Source organism: Salvelinus fontinalis, chromosome 2 (assembly GCF_029448725.1).
Source record: "Salvelinus fontinalis isolate EN_2023a chromosome 2, ASM2944872v1, whole genome shotgun sequence".
Taxonomy (NCBI): Eukaryota; Metazoa; Chordata; class Actinopteri; order Salmoniformes; family Salmonidae; genus Salvelinus; species Salvelinus fontinalis.
The window spans coordinates 69,520,219-69,526,860 of record NC_074666.1 but is presented as its reverse complement, the minus strand read 5'-3'; positions in this window follow the sequence as shown (position 1 = coordinate 69,526,860).

Sequence of the window (6,642 nt, the reverse complement as noted above, 5' to 3'; positions counted from 1 at the left end):
CTTCTTCTGTGGCTGAACCCAACGAGAGAAGGTCACAAGTGTTTTCCTAAAAGCTGTCTGGGTTTAAACATCTTCTATTGTACAGAAAGTGAATAGCTTATTCAATTGATAGTGACAGAATTAGATTACTTCCCAAGCAAAGTCAATGTTTTGTCTCCTCAGCTATATGCTGTAACTCAGCCTCTGAATGTCAAAGAAACAAAACAATGATATCCACATATGCATCTAAGTCACGTCTTTCCCGGGTATTTTATTTTGTTTCTAACTATAGATCACGTTAAATATTCGGATCCATTTTATTTTAAGTTAACAATTCCTGTGCTTTTTTGCAATTTTCCTTCTTAATGCATTTGACCCAATCAGTTGTGTTGTGACAAGGTATAGTTGGTATTCAGAAGATAGCCCTATTTGGTAAAAAACCAAGTCCATATTATGGCAATAACAGCTCAAATAAGCAAATTAAAAGTACAGTCCACCAAAACTTCAAGACATAAAGGTCAGTCAAACCAGAAAATATCAAGAACTTTTGAAAGTTTCTCCAAGTGCAGTCGCAAAAACCATCAAGCGCTATGATAAAACTGGCTCTCATGAGGACCACCACAGGAAAGGAAGACCCAGAGTTACCTCTGCTGCAGAGGATAAGCTCATTAGAGTTACCAGCCTCAGAAATTGCAGCCCAAATAAATGCTTCACAGAGTTCAAGTAACAGACACATCTCAACATCAACTGTTCTGAGGAGACTGCGTGAATCAGGCCTTCATGGTCGAATTGCTGCAAAGAAAATATTGAAAATAGAGAAAAACCCTGGCATGAGTAATGTGTCCAAACTTTTGACTGGTACTGTATATTTTTATTCTGCAGCTTTTTAAGGGGTTGCTGCAGAACCCTCAGCACCCCTACTTCCCGTGGCTATTGTTCAGTCAGGATCCAGCTCAAATGTCATCCTTGACATTAGGCACAGGTCAAGGAGAGCGTTTAGTATTTTTGAAATCTAGTCCAGGGGAGGGTCATGTAATTTAATTTGTAATTGATAACATTTGTAGAATTAGTTGCTAATTAGGCTATATCGATGTGTGCCTGATGCCGCCCCTTATCTCTGCTCCTCCGCAGTGCTCTCAATATCCCAATATCAAATGTGCCTATAGGCTATTTAGCGTGGGCTTAAGCAAATGATCAAATCAAATCAAATTGTCTTTTTCACATGCGCCGAATACAACAGGTGTAGACCTTACAAGCCCTCAACCAACAATGCAGTTTAAAGAAAAAAATACAAATATAACAAAGAGTTAAGGAGCAACAATAAAATAACACTAGTGAGGCTATATACAGAGGGTACCGGTAGGCTACCAAGTGCATGCTCTGAGAAGCACAGAGCAAAGTTAGATATTTATAAGATAGCTAATGGGGTTGCGGGTTTGATTTCCACGCGAAAAACAATGTATGCCATCACTACTGTAAGTTGCTCTGGATCAGAGCGTCTACTAAAAAGGAATGAATAGACCACTTCACTTTTCACATAGAAATAAGTTGCATTTGCAAAGTATTTCAAGTAACTGGAAAACATATATCAAGCAAGTATTTTTATATTCCACAAGTATGATCAGATTAACTGTTTTGTACAGATAACTATCAGACTCAAGTTACAAATGCTGGTAAGCACTGGGCCTTTACTAGTCCTGCATTAGCAGACCAATATAGATGTTTTTTAACTTTTTTTAAATTCTGCAAATCGCAGCACCCCCGACCCCCAAAAGACTTCCCGCGGCTATACCCCTTGCAGCCCTTGACGAGTGAAGCAGTGCACAGTAAACTTGTACATCAGCAAGGAGCTGACGTTTGATCAAATTGTGCCCCCTTGTGGCATATTGACAGAACACCTTACACTTGACAAGCTACATGATCCATACACAGTACCATTATTGTATCACCAACACAATTTCTGAACTCCAAATCCACCCTTGGCCACTACTGTAGGTAGTCTTAGGTTTAAGCTGGAGTATTCGCTCTGCCGTGATTTCTGACAGGCAGGGTGGAATTTTGGCCATTTAACAAGACAATGCATACACTACAACTTTATTTTCCATGTTACAGCGAACAAGCCCTGATAGCACGGTCTCTGGACAGTACACATCACATACAGTTGAGACACGCATGGGGTTAAAGCTGCTGTGCAGTGCCCCTGGATGGAGAGCATGTTGTGGGGTTAGCCCTTTACACTCGCACCCGTATACAGGTTGAAAATGGCAGATTTGGGCAGTTGTGTAAAGTACTTAAGTAAAAATAGTTTAAATTACTACCTAAGTAGTTTTTGGGGTATATGTACTTTACTTTACTATTTATATTTTTGACAACTTTAATTTCTACTTCATTATAGTCCGAACGAACTATAACGAACTACAAAAATCTCTGAAACTGGAAACACCTATCTCCCTCACTAGCTTTAAGCACCAGCTGTCAGAGCAGCTCATAGATTACTGCACCTGTACATAACCCATCTACAATTTAGCCCAAACAACTACCTCTTTACCTACTGTATTTATTTATTAATTTATTTTGCTCCTTTGCACCCCATTATTTCTGTCTCTACTTTGCACTTTCTTCCAATGCAAACCAACCATTCCAGTGTTTTTTTTTTTTTTTTTTAGTTTTTATTTTACTTGCTGTGTTGTACTCACTTCGCCTCCATGGCCTTTTTATATTTTTATTTATTTATACATATATCTGTTTGCCTTCACCTCCCTTATCTCACCTCACTTGCTCACATTGTATATAGACTTATTTTTTTATCTTTTTCACTGTATTATTGACTATATGTTTGTTTTTACTCCATGTGTAACTATGTGTTGTTGTATGTGTCGAACTGCTTTGCTTTATCTTGGCCAGGTCGCAATTGTAAATGAGAACGTGTTCTCAATTTGCCTACCTGGTTAAATAAAGGTTAAATAAAAAAATAAAAAATAAAAAGTCCTGTAGAAAATAATGTACTTTTTACTCCATACATTTTCACTGACACCCAAAATTACATTTTGAATGCTTAGCAGGACAGGAGAATGGTCAATTTCACTCACTTATCAAAAGAACATCCCTGGTCATCTCTACTGCCTCTGATCTGCTTTATTTTTAAAGTGTTGGAGTGATGGAGTGTGCCCCTGGCTATCCATCAATAAAAACTGAAATTAAAAAATGGTGCTGTCTTTTTGTGTATTATCTTTTACCAAATCTAATGTGTTACATTCTCCTACATTCATTTCACATTTCCACAAACTTCAAAGTGTTTCCTTTCAAATGGCATCAACAATATGCATATCCTTGCTTCAGGTCCTGAGCTACAGGCAGTTAGATTTGGGTATGTCTTTTAGGCGAAAATTGGAAAAAAGGATCCTTAAGTTTATTTAAAACCAAATACTTTTAAACTTTTACTCAAGTAGTATTTTACTGGGTGACTCACTTTTACTTGAGTAATTTTCTCTTAAGGTATCTTTACTTTGACAAGTATGACAATTGTGTACTTTTTCCACCGCTGGATTTGGGCACTGATAAACGCCTAAATTGGAATGCAGTGGCTGTACAATTACATGCTACACATGACGTCAGAGCTCTAGCTCTGTCCTTCACAGCGTTGTATGGGTTTTGACTGACAGGCATTCTGAACTTGAACACCTTGTGTGACAAGAAGTTGCTCCCATCCCTCCCGCTAATTGGGCAACTTTTGCACATTATTTGTTATGCGAGTGAGGAAAATGTTGTAAATGAAGAGGACTCTATGTATTTTGAAAGATAAGACGTTGAGCATTATAATAAATACAACGTTGATGTCATGCAAGCAAGCCAAACACCCGTGAGTCCAAATGTGCACTTCGCACCCATAGCATAAAACTCATGTCATATACAGTGTCAACGTTTATGATCACTGTGTTTAATGTATTGTTACAAGATGACTTGGCGTCATACACTGGGTTGTTCTGAAAATAATGAGCCTATGTTGGTCTGTTGTGAAGAAAATTCTCCGCAGCACACACACCTGAATCCATTCATGACTCCTTTGTAGCGTGCCAAAATTCTGTTTCTTTGATTTGAATTGTGAAAACCTAACACTGTAATATAGTAACATATACAGTATTATAATGTAGCTATAATGTGGGCAATAGAACGAGCTTTCAAATGATTCCCACCTGACACAAATTGTGATTTATAATGGACCATTTTTGGATTGCTTAAACAACAACAGTAATTGTGTGATGGCGGGGATGCAGGATTTTGTTCCATCCAAAACAACTACAAGTGTTCTCCTCAACAGCGCAGGTAGGAGAGCTCAAAAAAACACCTTACAGTTAAAGACTCTTCTTTGAGTCATAAAAATCCATTGAAATGACTTAGGAACTATGCACACGTTGGAGAGCTGTGGCCACACCAGTTAGTCCTCTCACTTAAATATTCTTATCATGTTACTGAATGTATCCAGAGTATTTTCAGATTTCATTTTCACACATGCAGCGAAAAGTACACTAAATGCACTTAAAACCAACAGTGTAATGTGTGGATTCAGTCTTGTGTTTAGTCTAATAATTCTCTCCAAACGGTTCCCTTTCAATTGCTACAATGGCTATACATACAGTTGAAGTCGGAAGGTTTACATACACTTAGGTTGGAGTCATTAAAACTAGTTTTCAACCACTCCACACATTTCTTGTTATCAAACTATAGTTTTGGCAAGTCGGTTAGGACATCTACTTTGTGCATGACACAAGTCATTTTTCCAACAATTGTTTACAGACAGATTAATTCACTTATAATTCACTGTATCACAATTCTAGTGGGTCAGAAGTTTACATACACTAAGTTGACTGTGCCTTTAAACAGCTTGGAAAATTCCAGAAAATGATGTCATGGCTTTAGAAGCTTCTGATAGGCTAATTGACATCATTTGAGTCAATTGGAGGTGTACCTGTGGATGTATTTCAAGGCCTACCTTCAAACTCAGTGCCTCTTTGCTTGACATCATGGGAAAATCTAAAGAAATCAGCCAAGACCTCATAAAAAAAATGTGTAGACCTCCACAAGTCTGGTTCATCCTTGGGAGCAATTTCCAAACGCCTGAAGGTACCACGTTCATCTGTACAAACAATAGTACTCAAGTATAAACACCATGGGACCAAGTGGCCGTCATAACGCTCAGGAAGGAGACACGTTCTGTCTCTTAGAGATGAATGTACTTTGGTGCGAAAAGTGCAAATCAATCCCAGAACAACAGCAAAGGACTTTGTCCTATATCCTATGACCACAGTAAAACGAGTCCTATATCGACATAACCTGAAAGGCCGCTCGGCAAGGAAGAAGCCACTGCTCCAAAACCGCCATAAAAAAGACAGACTACTGTTTGCAACTGCACATGTGGACAAAGATCATACTTTTTGGAGAAATGTCCTCTGTCTGCTGAAACAAAAATAGAAGTGTTTGGCCATAATGACCATCGTTATGTTTGGAGGATAAAGGGGGAGGCTTGCAAGCCGAAGAACACCATCCCAACCGTGAAGCACGGGGGTGGCAGCATCATGTTGTGGGGGTGCTTTGCTGCAGGAGGCACTGGTGCACGTCACAAAATAGATCATGAGGTGGAATATTATGTGGAAATATTGAAGCAACATCTCAAGACATCAGACAGGAAGTTAAAGCTTGGTCGCAAATGGGTCTTCCAAATGGACAATGACCCCATGCATACTTCCAAAGTTGTGGCAAAATGGCTTAAGGACAACAAAGTCAAGGTATTGGAGTGGCCATCACAAAGCCTTGACCTCAATCCTATAGAAAATTTATGGGCAGAACTGAAAAAGCGTGTGAGCAAGGAGGCCTACAAACCTGACTCAGTTACACCAGTTCTGTCAGGAGGAATGGGCCAAAATTCACCCAAGTGAAACCTAAAACAGGGCATTTTTACTTGGATTAAATGTCAGGAATTGTGAAAAACTGATCTTAAATGCATTTGGCTAAGGTGTATGTACACTTCCGACTTCAACTGTATGCTATTTATATTTCTTCTGAAAGAAACATTTCAATTTAGCCCTATCTGTATAGGCCAATTCCCATACGTGTAAAGGGCCTTGCTCATGGGCCATGTCTTTAGGATGTGATCCCAGCAGCCCTCCAGTTGCCAGATCAATTCCCGCTTTTCTCAGCTCCCGGCCCTGGATTCGAACTGGCCACATTTTGGCTACAGGTCCAACTACTGGGCTAATAATTTCTAATCTACAACGCCTGTATTCAGGAGAGCTGATCTAGGATGATTTTGAGATATAATGAATATCATTATATGGACAGTAGGGACCTGAGCCTAGATCGGCATACCCAATCTGAGACGCAGGAGTGTCTGGCCGGTATCATCTAGAGATCCAATTGGAATGTAATAACCAAGGCCTTAATACAGCAGCATGGCAAAAGCCTATGTTATTTGTCTTCAGTGTGGATCAAAGAGAATAAGCCAATTTAGACTATTGACATGTACCCTTCAAGAAGAGCGTGTCTGTCTTCTCCTTTGAGCAGTCTATAATTGGGTGCGTTACCCTGCTCAGACGTTGCATGCATTAACCAATGGTTGCATGCCACGTCATCGACTTGCTATAACATATGTGGTTAGCTGATATGTAA